The sequence below is a fragment of the Pinus tabuliformis genome, chromosome 1_1, assembly GCF_031772625.1.
Source record: "Pinus tabuliformis cultivar Carrire ecotype Pingquan chromosome 1_1, CPIR1, whole genome shotgun sequence".
Taxonomy (NCBI): domain Eukaryota; kingdom Viridiplantae; phylum Streptophyta; class Pinopsida; order Pinales; family Pinaceae; genus Pinus; species Pinus tabuliformis.
In genome coordinates, this window is record NC_142297.1 from 871,447,789 (window position 1) to 871,468,728 (window position 20,940).

Below are 20,940 nucleotides of genomic sequence, written 5' to 3' on the forward strand. Positions count from 1 at the left end.
GTGAAGTAAAATTATAAGTGCGGACATGAACAAATTCCTCTAGCCCGATAATGGGTCTAGCCACAATAGATGCATTCTATGGAAGATTTCCTTATGTTAGAATCTATCAAGAGGGCCTACCTCTTGGTCGTTTATCTTTCTTGATGATGTCCTCGCTTGCTCGCTCCAACAATCTCTCGCTTCCTTCTTCAAGCTCCTGAAACAAGTAAACAACAAAAACACACAAACATAATAATGGACAAATTGTAATTCAACCTAATTAACAAGTCAAGAAACATTAACACATGAATATGTAATATTACAAAAAATGTAGGAAATCAATCAATAGTTGCATATATTAATATCAAAGAGAGATTACAACCATTTGTCTTGACATTGCAGTCTTCCTTTGACAAAACTAGGTTCCCACACACTTCTGCTAGCATTCCATAATGGCTTCAAACAACAATATTTTTAAAGCTCTTCCCTTTAGGCTTCACTCCAAACCAAAACACACTTATCCTTCACACAACTAGATAGCTACAACTAGTAATAGCTTGCTTGTCTACTCCAAACCAAAATAGCATCAACACTCAACTAAAACTCTGCCACTCTAACACTAGTTTGTGCTTGTGAAGAAGGGAGGTTTATATAGGAAATATGGATGGGAGATGGATCCTCTTCTCATGGGAGAAGGACTTATCCCTTGAGGTAGTTCCATCGTTATAGGGGAAAGGAGCCAAAACTTTCATCTTCGACCCCATCCAGCCAAACCATTTACCAGACTTCCGTTACAGAGCTTCTAGAGCTAGAAGCTTTGGCTCTAATTTAAAAATCTTTCCATAACAGGACGATGCGACTGGAACATAGTTTAGTCACTCTGGTTGATGCAATGAGTAGTGATAATCTCTGCACATCGACATGGGGGATACAAGGGTCATTAACGCCAGTCTTGTAAATTGGGCAAAACAGAAGTTTCAGGGGAAATGGTGCAAAAGGGAATTTAACTGCTCATGAAGAGGGACACAATGGGAGTTTCTTCATGAAGACAAAGCATGCGGGGTTCACTGTAGAGGTCTTCTAGGATCAAGTAATGGGGAGTATAGGGACAGTGAAAAAATGCTATGTAACAGATGCCCCCTAAAGCGTGAAGGCCAAACTAGAGTGAGGGATGAAATTCTTTATAAATCAATGCAGGGAACTGGTCTGCCGTCAGAAAACCTGCAAGGAAGTACAAATACATATACATAAAATGAGATCTCTGTCAAATGATACATGAATCGTGGCATGGATACATCCATCCAGAGAATGATCATGTAAATGGATCCAGGTATGGGTGCAGCCATCCGTTAAAGAGGATCATAACGAAACCAAGGTATGGTCGCAACCATCTAATAATGAGAAGGATCAAATATGATAACTCATGGTCTGGTCACAGCCAGCCATTTGAAAGGGACATGTATATCATCATAACCATGTCACACCACTTCGTAACCTGGAATTTTGTGATCTGAGTCTAGGGTCTTTCGCTCCAACACGACCCGATCAAAGTACAGATCCTAGCATGAAAATAGATGTGTTGACGTTGAACATGCTAGAAAGTCGCTTGATTACCAGTCAATGATGTAAAATCTTAACAAGCATGAGAAAAACCACCAATAATGACAATGGTCCTCAAGGTACTATCAACACAATTCAAAAAATGTGAATACAGGAACTGAATTCGAACACCTGTGAAATCACTCGATCGACAGCCAATGATGTGAACTTGTTGTTGAGTGAGAAGAAATTGACATTAGGGCATGCAATCTCTAAGGTACTGGAAGGGAGTCTCTCGGTCAAATTCTCGGATAATGAGTCGAAGTCGATGGAAAGCGACCGTGTCGAAGGAGGACCATAATGAATCCCACATCATCGACGCAAGACAAGAGGATGTAAAATGATTTTGGATGATACAGAGAATCAAAGGTAAGCATAACTGTAGAAGGACAACTCTTGAACATATCGGTGACACAACTAGAAGTTTGGTAGCTTTTCGATCCATAGGATCGGTGGTCATGATGACGTGGCAGAGATCAAATGGAAGGAAAAAATGAACAACCCAGACCTAGGAAGATCAATGATACAAAGGAGGATGTCCCAACCCGACACGAGGCAAAGAGTGTCATGTTCAAGAGTGAGCTGCCGACACCACTGATAGATTTCCAAATTTCCCCCCACCATTTCTAGTAACTATCCCAATTACTTTTTAATCGCAAGCTTGAAGGGGATAGCATATGCTTGAAGTGTAAGTTCATCCTTCGAACAAATCCAACCTAGTAAGTTTAATAAGCCCTAGGAAGGAGAAGCTCACGTTCGTGATGGTGATGAGTCTAATGTCGTTTAATAGTTTAATGAGTGCAACAAAGGTGTAACTCGGTATCTTTTTCATGTTTAGAGAGTTTGAAAGAGACATGTAAAGGAAAACTCCGCATGGTCCCTTTTCATACATTTGTGTCTCTCGAGCCCGAAAAGGTAGAAAACAATACTTGAGAGAACCACTTGACCATTTCAATAAAGGAGTACATTTTTCGTAAATAGTGCCTCCTAGCCCGAAAAAGGGGTAAACTTATACTGGGCATAGGACGTTTCACATCCATTAACGACTTCGAAACGACAAGGGATTGACCATCTTCTCATTTTTAAAGGGTCGGAAAAGAGCTGAAAGCAGATCCCCCATTTTTATTCTCTTTAATGAGTCAAAAAGGGAAAAAATACTTGGCGATCTTTTCATGTAAGTTTAACAAGTCGAGAAGAGAGCAGAAACGTGACTCATCATCATCATCGAACATCCATCACCTGTCATTGCATAAGTAAGGTGAAGTGTATTATTGAGTTTTTGAGGAAAAATAGGTCAAAATATTTACAAAACCTGATATTTTTGTGAAAAAATGAATAAAAAGGGGAAAAGTACATATATTTTTACCATTTACCATTTTACCTTTGCTGTGAAGACTTCTTACCCACTTTTTCCCTAGTGGTTCTGGAGCAGATTGCAGGAGATCCGGGAGGTCAATCGACGAGCCACCAGTTTCAGGTAATAGCCAAAGCCCTGAGCTCCATTTTAATGCTATTTATTTATGGTTTTAGCCATTTTTTTGGATTTTTAGGGAGGTTTTTGAAAATAATTTTTTCCCTCGGTCGACGTTATTTTCGGGCATGGAATCACACCAGCCGACGGTGATTAACAAAGCCATCCGCGCCAATTGGCACAACTGTTTTTAAAACCGGCATGCCAACGCTGTGGATAGGGAAAAACCCTATGTTCTAAAAAACTAAGTTCTATTTAATCTTGAAGTTTATGTGCCAAGGATGATTATTGACTCAAATTAATGGCGTTTGCAGGAGAGAATCACCTAAAATGGTGGATTGGAACGAACGGGAACATGAAGATGTTGACACCCAGGCAATGAATGACCCAAATTGCCTGGAGGCTTTGAGGGCTTGCAAGATCCTCAAATTCTTCCTTACACTAGGGATGCGGGCCCAACCTGAGTTTCTTCGATACCTGATAAGCCTTTGGGACATTAATCAAGAGATTTTTGTCATTGGTGACCAGGAGCTGGAGTTGGAAACTTCAGATATTTACTTCATCACTGGGTTGTCTCGCAGAGGTGAGCCAGTGAACTTGTATGGGTCACGTCCGATTGGGGCAAGCATATATTCCTTGCTTGCCAAGCACTGCCCTAAGGCCCTAAAATCCAAGAGTGGGAAGATAAAGATTTCCAGTGTGCGGGATTTGACACTGAGGGTGCTTCTGTTGACTATCAACAGAGTGGCGGGGTCCCATGTGGAACATGAGACTAACAAGTTGAAGTTCCTTTATGCTATTGAATGCACAAATCCTACGATCTTCAACTGGGTATAGGCCATGAAGATGAACATCAAGCACCAGTTTTTGAAAGCCAAGGCAGGAAATCTGAAGCAATTTTGCTTCGGATCTGTACTTGTGACCTTCTTCCTGGAATGAGCACCACTGTTCCAGTATCAGCTGACTGAGGTGGATCCTCATCTGCCACATGATCCACAGATGGTCTGCTCGAGTCGTTTGATGCCCAGGATCACTGGGGGTCAGCATATGTCATACTGACCTACATTCTTTTCATGGCTACGATGATCGAAGATTGTCGTGGAGGACTGGCCATATAGTGGCACTAATCTCCGTGGAGATCCAGATATTCCATTACTAGATGGAGAGGACTTCGATGACGAAGGTAAAAAAAATCAAATTTTTTATTTGTTTTAGTATATATGTGCTTATAAAATTTCTCTTGTTTATGCTAATGTTGGACCAGAGCGGCCAGCCGGGATGTCCCCGATAGCTAGGCGCATCCCTCGCCCTATTGATGATGTTTCCCCTTATCAGGAAGGGAGTGACAATGAGGAGGAGATCACGAGGAACCTTGAGGGGTTAACTCATGGTATCCCAGAGTATTTTCGGATATGATACATGCCTCGTCAGTACCAGAGACACACAGTGGGAGTCTTAGATCAGGTCTGCCGATTGTTGAGTCGTGTTGCATGAACTGTCTCGTGCTACCATGATCACCATGCTGATTAGTTCCTAGGCCCAACACTTACATATTTTCTAAGGCCTGTGTGCCACGGATGTATGAGGCTTGTGAGCCCCGATGTTATTTTAGACACATATATTATTTTTTGGGGTCTTGATGTATCAAACATTCTCACCATATATATATTGTATTTTCCTATCTATTATGGTACAAATGGTTTGTTTTATCTTTTACATGTTTCGTAAATGTCTATCCAACATGTAATTAGCTAATGCATCTGTCAACGTATTCCTGTGTTTAGGAATGTGATGATATGTAATATAAACAAAATGCCTTTCCAATAGATAGATACGCAGATACATTCTCAATATTTGAGAGTTCATGACGGAATATTTCCCGTTGAGTTGAAGGACAACAAGCTGTGAATCCAAGTTGATAACCAATTCTTTGATTCCCAGAGAGATGGCTTCTGAAAACATTTCGATCACTACACTGTATTCAACAATGTTGTTGGTTGTGCGACCTAGGCAGATACCTTGAAGGTCAATCAACTCACCGTTAGGGTCATAGATAACCCATGCTGCGGATGATAGGTTCCGGGTACTATGGCAAGCACCATCAATGAAACCAACGTGAGGAGTCGCATACATCTGCAAAGCAAGAAAAGCATAGTAAATAGGAAAGCTGTTTGAAAACTATCACACAAAACCACGTTGTACAAAAATGAATCACACACTAATGTACATAATTAACCATGCAAGATGACCTAAGCATAGTACTTTTTGAGGTAAAGCCCATTTCAGGGATTATTGAGAGGATTTCCTTCATAATCAATAAGCTCATAGGCTCCTTTCTGCAAAACACGTTTCATGATATAGGGCCCATGCCACATAGGTTCGAATTGCCTGTCCCCAACTTATAGTTAGCTTGTTCGTATAATAAGACCAAATCACCCTCAGAGAATTTGCGAGGGGAGACTAAATAAAATGGGATTTGACTCGTTTCTTTTGTGCTTCAATGACAAAGGCAGTGAGATGGCGAGTCTCGTCCATTCGTTCTAAATATAATAGGTGTTCCTCTTGAGGTGATGTTTCAGGGAGGAGTTTAACCGCTAACTTGAGTGAAGGAATCTCGCATTCGATCGGTAATGTTGCTTCTAGATCATAGACCAACTAGAATGGTGTGAAACCAGTTGCATCTTTGGTTGAAGTTCGGTAGGCCCATAGAGCTGAAAAGAGCATGAGATGCCAATTGGACTTGTGCATCCCAATAGTACGCTGAAGCATTGTGACAAAGACCTTGCTCATGACTTCAATTTTTCCATTGGCTTGAGGGTAATATTGGGTCGAGCCATCGTGGCGCAAGCCCAATGCAGATGTCAGCTCAGCCATCATGTAATCTTTGAAATGGGAGCCATGGTCTATGACAATGGATTGGGGTATGCCGAACCTGGAAATAACATGGTTAAAAAGGAATTGAGTCACCGTCTTACCATCTGTAGAATATGTGGGCATCGCTTCGACTCGTTTGGTGAAATAATACACAACGACAATAATATAGCCATGCCGCTCGGTCGAACAAGGGTTACATGTCATATAATTGATGCCCCATTTGGCAAAGCGACCAATAGTAATGACGGAGTGTAGGTGAGCGGGTGGGGTGCGCATCTTGCGTTGGTAGATTTGGCATTCGTGGCACTTACGGACAGAAAGAATGCAGTCCTTGATGATAGACAGCCAGAAATAACCAATGCGAGGATTTTTTGAGCTGTAGCATAACCAGACATATGAATACCACACGCTTCGGAGTGGCAATCATTGAGAGCTATTTTAGCTTCCTCGATTGTAAAGCATCGATGAAGAACTGAATCGACACTGACACGGTATAAAGTATCACCAATAGTATGGTAGGGTTAGGAATGATGTCAAATCCTTCAGCGATCATCCTTGTTAAACGCAGACCGAAACGTGGGGGTTTGGATATGCACGATGATATCACCGTACCATGGATCAAGGGTGCTAATCAGGAAAAGGGTCTCATCTAGAAGCTTTTCATATACACCAGCAGGGAGAGCTTTGGAGGGAAGGGAACAAATCAATTTAGCAAAAATAAGTGACTTCTTAGATTTGGCCATAGTGAAGACCAAATCGAATTCTTGCATGGTGATGATCCATTTAGAATACTTGCCCCCTAGCAACTGATGAGTTAGGATATAGGCCATATGGTTGCATTCAGAAATCACTATAGTCGTACATAAAAATATATAGTGCAGAAAACGTTGAACAACCTGAATGGCAGCCAAAGCCAACTTCTCTACATGTGCATAACGCGTTTTAGTGTCGAGGATATTTCGACTAAGGTAGTAGATTACATGTTCATTGCCTTCATTGTTGTCTTGGACCAAGACCATAACAATGGTGCTAGGGGCCGTGACTAGGTAAAGGAAGTAATGTCGATAATCGTCCAGCGGGTGCAACAGAGGAGCATTTATGAGGATGGCCTTGAGATTATCAAAAGATTTTTGGGCCACCTCGTCCCATGAAAATGGCGTTCCTTGTTTAAGAAACCTGGTAAGTATTGTGGCTAGCCCGACATAGTTGGGTATAAAATGACGGAGAAAGTTGGTCTTTTCTTGCACGCTCTGGAGTTGGTGCAGTGAGGATGGAAGGGGTAAATTTACAATGGCCTCGACTTTTAGTGGATTCAGGAGAATATTGTCCTTGGAAACGATGAAGCCGAGGAGTCATCCTGATTCCACGTAGAAAACACTTTTGTGTGGACTTAACCGAATGTTATATTGTTTGCAGCGTAGAAAAATATGCTTAAGATGGTCTCGATGATCTTGGTGCTTACGAGAATGAGCGGGAAGGTCATCCAAGTAAGGCTAGGCAGTGTTACAAATATCATGAAATGCATAGGACATTGCTCGTTGAAACATGGCTTCAATATTTTTGAGGTCGAAAGGGAGCTTCTTATACGTAAAGTACCCCATGGGCAGATAAAGGTTGTCTTTTCTTGATTGGACGGCGCGATATTAATCTGGTTATAACTAGAAAAATTGTCCATAAAGGAAAAGATCTCACTCTAGGCACATTCATCAATGATTTGATCAATTAAGGGAGTAGGATAATTGTCTTTAGGACAGGCACAATTAAGATCTCGATAATCCACAGAAACGTAGATCGTGCCTTGTTTTTGAGTCACCGAGACGATATTGGACATCCAATCTATAAGGGGGATGGGATAGATGAACCAAACTTGAGAAGCTTTTCAAATTCACCCTTAATAACAGCGGCCTTCCTAGGGTGCATCGAGCGAAGCTGTTGTCGAACGGGCTTCGTGTGTGGATATGTTGGTATTTCATGCACCACAATGCTAGGATCAATGCTAGGCATTTCTTCGTAAGACCATGCAAGCACATCACGAAATTCCTAAAATAGACGAGTATATGTCTTGATCTCATCTAGAGAACAAGATACCTCGATATGAATGCATTCAATGACATTGGGTTTGATAGAAATGTCAATCGACATCGTTTGGGTAATATTACCCAAATTTCCTTCCAACCATACTTCATGAGTAACAGTCGGTGGCGGAAATGGAGAAGAGGACTCTTCGAAAGTGGTAGACATGACTGCTGGGCGAGGCAGGAATGAGGAGCGATGATGCGTATTGATCCATAGTGGTTCCTCGAGAGACATGATTTCCATGATACCTTCATCAACAAGGAAGGTCTCAGCTAAGGGATCAAACGATTCCAAAGTGCCAGGCCAAGGGGATTGAGAGTATATATCGAGAGAGGTCTTCGACATATGAGAATTAGAGGATGCAGAGTTCGAATCTGAAACAATTTCCACGTAATTGACTTTAGTGGGACTAAGCGGCATAACCTCACCCCAAGTATCAACAAGAACTGGTGTAGGTATGACTTAGGGATCATATTTGACCAAGATCATGTTGATAGAGGCAACATGAGGAGGTGGGAGTGGAAAAATTCCCATTAAGGCAGAAGCTTTGAAGAGACCTGCCCCCACACTCTCATAGGGAGCACCAAAGTGCTTGATGTATGAAGCATTGCCATTCGAGGAGGAAGAGGCAAAGAAAGATAGCTGATTTATGGTGACAATTTTCCCTTGATGGGGAAAATGGATCATGTGAAACAAAGAGGAGGCCACGACATGGATGGTATGAGTCCAAATTCGGCCAAGTAGAAGATTATAATTGAGATTGGTGTCAAAAATTTCTACTTTGACTTGCACTGTCTTGCCTTCTAGGGTGATGGCAAGGTTAGGTAAGACATCGAAGGTTCACGAATCGTACCCATCGAAAGCTTCCAAAGTGTTCGAAGACTGCTTTAGTGCAGGAGAACCAATAGCCTTCCAACATGCAGTTGACATGACACAGGTGGAAGCACCTTCATCAATGACAGTGTGGTGGATGGTCTTCTCAGTGATGATTACCTGAATAAGAAGGGCAATCTGATGAGGGAGCCATGGAACTTGGTTCTCCAGATCAAAACTTATCAAATTGGAATCAGTGGGATTGATGCCCCCGATAGCTGACAACAAGGATTTCCATTGCGATGGGAAGCTTTAGAGTACCTCGAGAGCCGACATGGCTGACAACACCTGAGCCAAATCCTCAACAATATTGTGGTGCTGAGTGGATCGGGTGTTGGGATTATACAAGGATATTTGAAGCACACCTCGAGAGGGTGGCCGCGTAGCGGAATCAGGGTTAGGGCGCTCAATTTGCAGAGGGCTAGAACTTGGGGTAGAAGAAGAAGGTGCATCTTATTTCTCTTTCCCAGCTGCTGGAGCTAGAGTTTGATAATCTTTTGATTGGGTAGCCACAATAATAGGTGTTCTCATCATCAACACTTGAGATCTGGAGGATGCAGATCAGGGTTGGTCTACCATTTGGGTTTGCTGGGACAGAAATGACTCTTTGAGGACAACATGGGTCCCTTTGAGTAGGCGACTAACTTCAGATCATCGAGGAAAATCCTTAGTATAGTGATCTTCCTCGCAAATGAGGCAGGGATACTTACGTTTCCGTTACGAAGATTTCCCATCAGATGATTTGGGAGGACCCTGTTTCGAGGCATCAAATTTAGCTTTTCCTTTGCCTTTCTTTTTTCCTTTGGAGGATTTGTCCACTACGGTAGACTAGACAACATGGACCTTTGAGGTTTTAACAGGGCCAAGTGGATTCTGGGATGAACTATTAGGAGCAACATTCAAGACCAACTTCTGTTTGGAAGAAGTTTTAGTAGGGGAACCAATAACTCCATCAAGGGGAGGAACAACTGGTGACTTTGATGCTGCAGGATTAGATGATGGCCACCGAGCATTGGGTAATAACTCATATAAAGTGCCAGATGGGGGGTAAACTGGATCCAAGTACTAGGCACAAGCGATGGCCTTCTCTTTAGTGACACATCCACCCATAGCTATATCACGAGCAATTGGGCCTACGAATGATTTGGTAAACCATTCAGTGAGAAACTGATCAGCAATCTCGAATTTGATTAGGCGACGTATACGTCTCCATTCATGGATGTGATCAGAGATGTGTGTCGCAGTATATTTCTTAAGAGATGTGAGCAAATAGGTGCCAGTTTCATAGTGAACCGACAAATAAAAATGTGTGAGGAAAGCCATGGCTAATGAGTTGAAGTCATGGTAAGTACTATGAGGTAACTCGATGTACCATTTCACTGCATCACCTGTGAGCGTTCGTTGGAAAAGAAAAAGATGAATGGAATCGTCCACGTATGAGTTAGATGAGCACCAGAGGTGATATGTCATCACATGGGTCTGAGGATCCTCTTTAGCTTTTCCATCAAACTTTGGGCAATCACTTGGTATCTTGAATGACACCAGAGGCCAGTACGGTGAATGAAGGATCAGATCATTCGTAAGGCACGATACATTCGGCAACCCGAGTGTAGCCAAGAAAGGTAATTGAGTGTTAAAAGGCATGGGAGGTTGATAAGTGGGCCCATAGGGAGGAGCCCACCCCTGCTAGTAAGGATTGTTGCCCCACAGTGGGGGATTTTGGCCATATGGCATCTTAGGCTGCCCCCATTGTGGATTACCTTGACCATAGGGAGGATTTTGACCTTGAATACCTTGAAACTATCTAGGCATAGGATGCTGATAAGAAACGTACATGTTAAGAGGTTGTTGAGCTTGTTGACCTTGGACATATGGATATGGGATCTGTTGTCCTTAAACATAGGGCTGATGAACCTGTTGTCCTTGAGCAAGAGGATTCTGGACCGGCAGTCCTTGGGCATAAGGTTGATACACTTGTTGCCCTTGGACATAGGGATTTTGTACCTGCTGCCCTTGGTTGGCAGGATTCTGAACCTATTGACCTAGGACATGAGGGCTTTGGGCTTGCTCCTATAGGACTTGACCTTGACCCTGCCCCTGCAAGGGTTGAACTTGTTGATATGTATACAAGGGTTACTGCTGCCCTGGTTGGTTTTGTTGTTGCAAGGGTTGACCTTGTGGTTGCAAAATTTGTCCTTGGGATTGCAGAGGTTGGCCCTGTGAGGGTATGGGTAAGGAGGTGTGTGAAGAATATCGCATCTGCTGTTGCGCAACTTGCTGCAACTGTTGTAAGGATTGACCTTGCGATTGTTGCAGGTGACCTTGATGTGGGATACTTTTCCCTTGCTATTGTGCGGAGAGCCCTTGCTGCAACAAAGGTTGCCCTTGCGGTAACAAAGGTTGCCCTGGTTGTTGTAAAGGTTTTCCTTGCTGTTGCAAGGGTACTTGAACGGTGCCAGGGAAATTACCGAACTGAATCTGGCCGTAGCCAAGCTGGATGTATTGTCCAGATTGGATGGTGTAAGGTTCATTAACCATTCCTTAAGAACCATATGGAACGTAAGGATTTTGGTATCAGACTCGAGCCCCATAAGGCTACTGATACTGAACATTACTTGATCCAGATGGACCAATGGGATTCTGAACCTGTTGGTACTGGACATTGCTTGACCTAGTTGGATCAGCAGGGTTATAAAGAATACCAGAAGAAGGTTGGTTTATACCAAGCATGTGGGCTTGTGAACCGCTCACATTAGTGGCACCTCACACCATAGAAACATTCAGGTTCTGCCCCCCAGGTGGTGGCACAATCTGGCCACTGATTAACAGGACAGAGGAACTGACAGAGACAATATTTGAAGTTGCTGGTTGTGACTGACGAGTAATTGGGATCGATGATACAAGAGTATTCAAAATAGTGGGTTGCACTGGGACTTAAGTAACAGCCTGTTGGGAAGTCATGTTCGTAACAAATGGACCTAATGTAGGTCTGATGCCTGATGCCCATACAGGATTATGGTAAAGTGACGAGGAAATAGGTGTATCTAAAACCAAGTGCCCCAAAGACACATATTTGGGTGGAAAACTGGTGGGAATACCTTCTGAAAAAGGGAAACCCTCGAGAGGAAATTGCAATTGCGATTCTTCCCCCTCAACAGTGTGTGGAGTAGAAACTTCGGAATCATCTGGAGATGTAACTGGAGCATCGCCTTTGGTTTCCATGTTTGAAAACAAATGACGATGAATGGCCGAACGTGTATTGGGGGATAGTTCTAAAGGAACACCCGGTTGGTCATACGGACTGTAAAGATGCTGCAGTGATATCTCAAAAATGTCAAACAAAGGGTTCGAAGGATAGATAACTAGTCCAAGCTAACTGTCAGTGGTCGATGAGTTCTCTGGAGTTCGAATGGGATTGTCTGGAGATTCCGGGCCAAGATTAGCAGATGACCTTGTATCGAAAGTAGGCGGAGGACGAGATGACAATGGTTGAACACTCAAAAAAATTGTGAGTTCAACATTTTGGTCCTCGAGTGACTCTGGTAACTCAGGAAATGGCTCCTCAGACAATCTTTCAGACAAAGGAGAGGAAGAGGAATTGGGTGAACCAGATGGTTCAACCACAATGACCTTGTCTTAGTCGACAGAACAAATAACTTCAAGGCTTTAAAATTTCCTTTTAAGGAAACTCACGATTTGGTCAAAAAGACTAACGGGATGTTTTGGATCATGGGCAATCAATTATTAAGACGCATAAAAGACTAATGCTCTTTCATTTTTTAAGAGTTGAGAAAGAAAAAAAGATGACTCTATCACTTTCGATTGGAAATGAGCTCGAAAGGACAAGTGCTCGAATGATATTTTAGGTTTAATGAGTCCAAAAGATCAAATGACTGCTCTAGATGATCTAGGTGAACATGATTACCAGGCAACCGTGAACTGCAGAATACCTCCTGGCGAACCAAGAAGTATGAGCAGGCAATCTCCCCGAATGTTGTGTTCGGTGTATCACGTTTAGAAGGCGGTCGACTTGGCTTCCTAAGGATAAAAGGATTGCAGCCTAGTGGGGTCTCCCATTATATACTCGATGATATGGGGAGCAAAATCTGTACTAGCCCCGTTTAATGTCGAAGCTAACGACAACTGCTAGGTTTAAAGACGTCGAAACATGTCTCTAGCCTAGACCTTCTAGATATGATCGTTAATGTCAAATGTGCCTTAGGTTAATTGAATTCATTTTAAAGTTGATATTGAGTTAAGTTTTAGTTTTAAGGTCTTAGCGATGCTACTCGAAAAAACTTAAATGCAACTAAATGAGATAAGACCCTTTCAGTTTGCTGAAATTCCTACACTAGATAAGGTAGAAACTACTCAATCAAATGCAAACAGTCAAGCAACTGAAAACGAAATGATCTTTCACTACCTTAATTTTTCAAAAATAAACTAAATGAAAAATGCATTCCAATTCCTAATTTCCTGACAAGCACTTATATGTTAGTCCTTCCAGAAGAAAATATTCTCTTGCTTTTTCAAATGCTGATGCAATTCTAGTCTCTTAAAAGATGCAAATTATCGTAACATAATGATGCAACAAGCTAGAATTTCATACTTTTTCATAAAACAACGAAACAAGCTTTCACATACAATCTTTCAGCGAAATTTTTTCGAGACAACAAACTCTTCAAGTAGATGAAAACACGAAAAGAGAAGTTCATTCAGATCAATGAAACATCGACTTTACTAAACACAAGACTAATAATGTAATATATGCTGGAAAAGAAACATTTAGGCAATTAAATGGAACTTTTTCAAACTTGTGCAAAAAGAGGTCAAAGTCGTAAAAAAGGACCAAAAACAAAATGCAAAGAGTAAACACACCTACAACCCAACTTAGTGAGTTCACAAACTGCTAAATGGGTGACCAACTAGATGCCCTAGTGTTGCTAGCCACTCAATGACTCAATCAATCATGTAGAAAGATGACAAGCAAACAAAACCAAATGAAAAGTAGCTTTCTAATCAAGGAGAAAATGGCCAAAAAGGCCTACGGGGTCAAAACCACAAGAGCAGAACCCACTGGACAAGATTGGGGTCAAGCCCTAATCTTCACTTATAGGCATCAACACGACTGCCTAACTGACAACAAGCGCCAGAGGCTGGTCGGCGTGACTATTTCTCAGCAACTCGCACTGGTTGGTGGGACTATCAGCAGATTAAGAACGTTGATCAAGGTAGCTAAGGAAAAATGTTTTTTTTTGGAAAATAGGGACCAGATCTGCTACTATGAATTTTAGACTCAGATCAGTAAAGAGAAGGAAAGAAATAGAAGCAAAGGGAAAACGTGAAACTAAAAAAGTTCTCACGAAATCATGAAATCCAAGAAAAAAAAAGATTGGGATCCCCGATGGAGTTGCCAATTTTGTGGTGAAGTAAAATTATAAGTGTGGACACGAACGAATTCCTTTAGCCCGATAATGGGTCTAGCCACAAAAAATACATTCTATGGAATATTTCCTTAGGTTAGAATCAATAAAGAGGGCCTACCTCTTGGTTGCTTATCCTGCTTGATGATGTCCTCGATTGCTCGCTCCAGCAATATCTCGTTTCCTTCTTCAAGCTCCTAAAACAAATAAACAACAACAACACACAAACATAATAATAGACAAATTTCAATTCAAACAACTTAACAAGTCAAGAAACATTAAGACATGAATATGTAATATTACAAAACATGTAGGAAATCAATTGATAGTTTCATATATTAATATCAAAGAGAGATTACAACCATTCGTCTTGACGTTGCAGTCTTCCTCTGATAAGACCAGGTTCCCACACACTTCTGCTAGCATTCCATGATGGCTTCAAACAACAATAGTTTTAAAGATCTTCCCTTTAGGCTTCACTCCAAACCAAAACACACTTCTCCTTCACACAACTAGATAGCTACAACTAGTAATAGTTTTCTTGTCTACTCCAAACCAAAATAGCATCAACACTCAACCAAAACTCTGCCACTCTAACACTAGTTTGTGCTTGGGAATAAGGGAGGTTTATATAAGAAATATGGATGGGAGATGGATCCTCTTCTCATGGGAGAAGGACTTATCCCTTGAGGTAGTTCCATCATTATAGGGGAAAGGAGCACAAACTGTCATCCTCGACCCCATCCAGGCAAACAATTTACCAGACTTCCATTACAGAGCTTCTAGAGCTGGAAGCTTCAGCTCTAATTTAAAAAAAATTTCCATAACAGGACTGGCGTGACTGGAACACAGCTCAGCCACTCCAGTTGGCAGGAGTAGTGATAATCTCTGCACATTGGCGTGAGGGAGACAAGGGTAATTAGCGTCAGCCTTGTAAACTAGGCAAAACAAAAGTTTCAAGGGAAATGGTGCAAAAGGGAATCTATCTGCTCATGAAGAGGGACACAATGGGAGTTTCTTCATGAAGACAAAGCATGCAGGGTTTAATGTAGAGGTCCTCTAGGATCAAGGAACGGGGAGTACAGGGACAGTGACAAAATGCTGTGTAACGCCCCACATTAGGTTGTTGAAGGTAGTGTCTACTCACTCTCATCCTTTGACATCAATGGAAAATATTGTTTGTTGCTCATTCTCACTTATTTGGAAAAGAAAATGATGAATCTATGTACCAAGTGGTGATAAAGGTTTGAAATGAGATGTAATATATTTCTAATGTTGTAAGTATTATCAACACTAATACCAAATCTATTGTTGTTATACCAATTGGGTAAAATTGATCCTGTTTGAATGATACCAAGTAAATGAGATAAAGCATATAATGAAATCAAGCTTTCCATTTTTTCATTTTTCATGGATAAGTGAATCCCCATGACTACGTTTTGATATTGCTATTCTGTCATCTTACCCTAAGTTTATATCATTTTCTTATTGTTGACCTCCTAGCGTGAAACTATCACTAATAAAATATAACAAATACTATGTTTCATTCTATCCTAAATAAATTCATTGAAGAAGTAAGGGGGATACCACTCCTAAATTATTCCTTTATTCAAAAGGTTCTCTTGCAAGAGGCTTTGTGAATATATCTACTATTTTTTCATTTGTTAATATATATTCTAGCCTCACAATCTAATCAATCACCTATTCTCTAAGAAAATTATACTTAATAGGTATATGATTGCTTTTAAAAGAATATGGTTCTTTGAAATACATATAACACTTGTATTATCACATACAATGGGAATAAATACATCATAAGTTACTTCATGTCATGTAATGTATGTTTCATCCACAAATGTGAGTGTAACATGCAACAAGTACTATATACTCGGATTCGGTTGAGGATAGTAAGATGGATACCTGTCTTTTTGTTAACCATTCCATAAAACAATTTTATAGAAAGAAGGAACCTCCACTTGTACTCTTTATATCATCTTCACTACCATCCTAATCAACATCTATGTATGGAGTTAAGAAAAAGTTCTGACCCTTGAGATAACATACACTAAATTCTAGTATAGCTTTTAGATATCTGAAAATTCCTTTTGTACTAATAAATTATTTCATTTATGGGTTGATCTATACCTTGCAATTACACCATTGGCTTGGATTAATTCTAGAATTAAGGTTGTTAGGTACAGGAGGATACCAATCATGATCTAAGCATGGTTTGGTTCACCTCTAGTATAACATCATCTCTTCTTAAGTTACATCTAGTGAACATGGGACTTCCACCCCAAACTTCTTCAACAATTCCTTCAGGTATTTGCTTTGGGTGATGAAAATTCCTTGTTTTGATTGAATTATTTGCATACCAAGGAAAAAGGATACTTCTCTTAGCATTGATAGTTCAAACTCATCTTGAATTTCAATTACAACTTTTTGGCTTAGAAAATTAGTGTCACTCCCAAAAATTACGTTATCTAGATAAACAATAATGACTAAAACATTTACATTTCTAGATTTGGCATATAAATTACTATCAATTGTCCCTCTTTTTAAGCCGTTATTAGAATATTCCGACACATAGGAAATAATTAAGTATAACTTGGTCTAGAGTATAGTTAGTTAAAGTGTGTTTCTTTAGTATGTAATTTTTGTAACTTACAATCCAATAGTCATGATATGTTCTAGACATGAAGTGATTCGACGGTTCATTCTCTCCTCGGTATTACGACACTTGATCTGTGGCTTAACACCTGATTGGTCCATGATCTCTATTTAAAGAGCATGGAGGGTCATTTCTTAGGTGACTGTTCATGAGAGAAGCTTATGTAAATTTTCTTTCCTTTAACATTAATAAATTGCCTGAAGTGGCCACATGAGCTCAAGCCGTGGACTGTTTCCCTCTTTGAGGGTTTTAACCACGTCAATAATAATGGTGTACTGATTTGTGATATATTTGTGAGCCGTGTCCTTTGATGTTCTATCTAAGGAACTTACGCTGTAAATTCATACATGGTATCAGAGCTATTCGAGGGCCGCATCCATTAGTGATCCAAATCCGAAGCCAGTACAACTGCATCCGACTGTTTATTCCTAGATCTACTATTTCTAATTGCTTTCAGGTTGAGAGGACTACTCTATTGTGTTAGGAGGATATGTTCTACTGAGGAACCCTTTTAATTTCACGCGAAAAGGTTTCCGATAGCCCTAGCTAAGTCATTTTTAAGATATGGAGGTATACATTATTTATTTGTTGTTATAGTTATTATTCTTTCTATTTATTTTGGTTTATAGTCATCTATAATGATCTGAAATGATAATTTACTTAAGCTGAAGTAGAAGTGATTAGCCATTTAATGATTTGAATGATAACTAAAAGCACATAAATCGAGGTAAATTGCTTAAGAAGAACACTTTACGAAAACTGATCAAACATATAAATGATGCATAATATATTAAAATAAAAAACACGGTGATACCAAACAACAAAGTTGATGACAAAGTTCGTCCCTGATGGACTACGTCTCTAGGTCTGCTTTCAAGATGGGCGACTATTTTTTATTAGTAATGAAAAGAAAGTGTTTATTACACAGAGATTTGATCAGTCTGAATGTGCACACAAGCACTTCCGATCACTTTCATAAGATAGCCCTTTGAACCAGCTTTCCAAAGCCTCTTATGGATTCCAATTCCGATTCCGGGTAACACTGAAAACAAAACTGCCTGTGACCTCCAGAATCTACAAGCAAAAAGTCAAAAAGCACTCCCGTGATAAATGAAGGAAAATTTGCCTTAAAAAGGCCTGTAGGTACATGATAACCTCCTTGGGCTAGCTTGTAGATGTATTTGGTTATATTAGATAGGTTTACAAACTCAGTCTTATAGCATAGGGACACATAGGCAGGTTCCTAAGGTGGTCGAATTAGTTTGTTTTACCAAAACTACAACAAAACCCATTTTAAACCATATAATAGACACAGGACCACTAGCGGCTTGCTATCCGGGTGGAGGTGGTTGACCGCTCGCATGTGAACGGGGCAGTCTAACTACAATCTGACATTTGGCGGCTATCCCAATGGTGACGGTTAACGGTTCCGAGGAGCTGCTTTCACATGTGACAAATTCGACACGGTTTCCTATAGCGGTTAGCTTGTTTATAACCTCCACAACAAATGTTAACTCCGCAGTTACATTAAACTCTGTTACATGTCACAGTTTATACCTGTGTGGTCAGACTTGATGGTTACATAAACTCCGATGGTTCCACACCTTATCACATGTTATCACTGCGGTTTAGAATCCCGTTGTGGTTAGGAACAGGCAGTTGGCTAACCCTCTTGCTTGTTCACATGGCTAATAGTCCCATTGTGGTTAGTGACTATGTTAAGAGTTTTGTATGTTTTACAATGTTTATAATATCTCCAGAGGGTTTATACATAGGGTTGATGGTTTTTTAATGCAATGGTTAGGGTTTTAGGACTTAAGCATAGGTTTAGAGCTTAGGTATATGTCTTTGGTGTATGGTTTTAGGTGTAGCATAGGTTTTTGGATTTGTAATGTTTTAATACATATATTTAGCATAGATTTATGACTTAGGTTTAGGATTTAGGTTTAGATGTAGATTAGGGTTTAGGAAATCAAATTTATCAACCCTTGTACAATCTTTCATCACTAAGCGACATTAGCGACATTTGTTGCATGATGACATACCAATTCATATCGTTGAAAAAATCCACAGTTGCGACGACAACCTGATGACGAACCATATCGATCCTTTGCCATCAATGACATCCATGTCGACATCAAAACCTGGGAAGACGAATGATAAGACACATGTCGTTGACCAATCCTGGCGAAATTGTTGATGAACACAAGTCGACAACCAGGTGCTAAACCATCTCAACTGAACGCCCTGAAAACCACAAACATTACCTAAACAACCTGATCCATAACCAACACTGTCGAAGCTGAAATGAATTGACAACAAAATCGAACGCTAACGACGACACTTGAACCTCTGTGCATTGAATCAACAGAATCGTCCTATATCATTCCTCTCCACTTGAAAGCTTTTGGACCACAAACGTTTGACTAAAAAATTAGTCGATGAGGGTAGAACTCCCTCTCTTTCCACCTTGACCTGATGATGTACAAATACATTCGATCAATCACCTTCAAGTGATGACCCTGATGATGCTGACCATGGAAATTTTCAAGTCAGTGACCTGTTTCATCCATCTACAGTATGAAAAACTTGCGACGATGGGAAAATAACCTGTTATCAACATGGCAATTGAATTCTTTCCACGGAGAATCATGAGTTAGTGATTCACAATCTTTGAAAACAATCTCTACTGAATGTTGTTTAATACCATCAACATGTATGCACAATCTATTTTGCGGAATGACAGAGACAATCAAATATATACTTGACATCAAACCAACTACTTGCTTTATCATACTTTCCTCATGCCTGATTACTAAGTGAACTTTATGCAATGAACCTATCCAACTATAAGGTGAAATTTGATGCAACTTAGTTTGATTCTGAAAGTATTGAATTGGATGTTGATTTGTTTGAATCACTTTTCATTCATTTAAATGATGTTTCCATTAATTAGCAGTTTCTGTTGAAAATAGAAACAAGAAATGCTAAATACAGAAGTGCTAAAAATAGCATTTCTATAAATAGCATTTCAGGATACATTCCAATTTTAGCTAGTCCCTAAACTAAAATTGAGAATTAAAATTCGAATTTGATCTTAGCAACTATTTGAAAAATAATTAATTAATTCATCTTGAGTTAATTAGTTGGAGAAAATCAAACATGAAGTCTATGTGAAGACATGCAACAATTTTCCCTTTGATTGAGGAAGTTATCCCTTAATTTAGGAGATCAGGATGAGTTGTACTTTGAGTTGTAATTAGTTAGCTTATTTAACTGAGTTAAGTCCAATTAGATTAGTTCCAATAGTTTGTGGAACTGATTGTGAGTTCTGTTAGTTAATGCATGCATGCATGTAACTAGTGTACTTCGGATAACTGAATATTCTCTCATAAATAACTCATGCATGCCAGTTCAGTCGGAGACCCAGTTGAGATCAGAGGATGGCGCAGTGTACTATCAGTTGTAGGAATATTCCATTGAGGATATCTCTTGCATCTAGAAGGAATTCATTCCTTGAGGATTCCGCAGTTATTTTTGAGTTTGGTAAGTTACGTGAGAGGTGAATTCACACAAGTGGCAGCCAGAGGACCTAGGAGAAACTGCACAAGGAAATAGGAGGCTTGGAGGACTGAAGGAAGGCATATGTTGTGCCTATTCAGTACATGAGCAACATTGAGGGATTGTACTGAGAGCTGGATAGCTTGTGAGTTAAAGCTTTGTGTAATCCAGAGATATTTCCACTTGTATGATAATACAGATAGCTGGGTTTTTAGCTGAGTCTTTACCCAGAGTATTCTTCTATGTTCATGTATGATTGATTTTTCATTCTCTGTTATATGTGTTCTATTTGATCTTGCTCAAAATCAATTAAGCTTCCACAAGTTTGTTTGTAGAAGTAGATCAAGTGTTTTTATTTAGTATATTGCATTATCAGGTGATCTACAGTGGGAAATTCTACACTTTACTCTAAT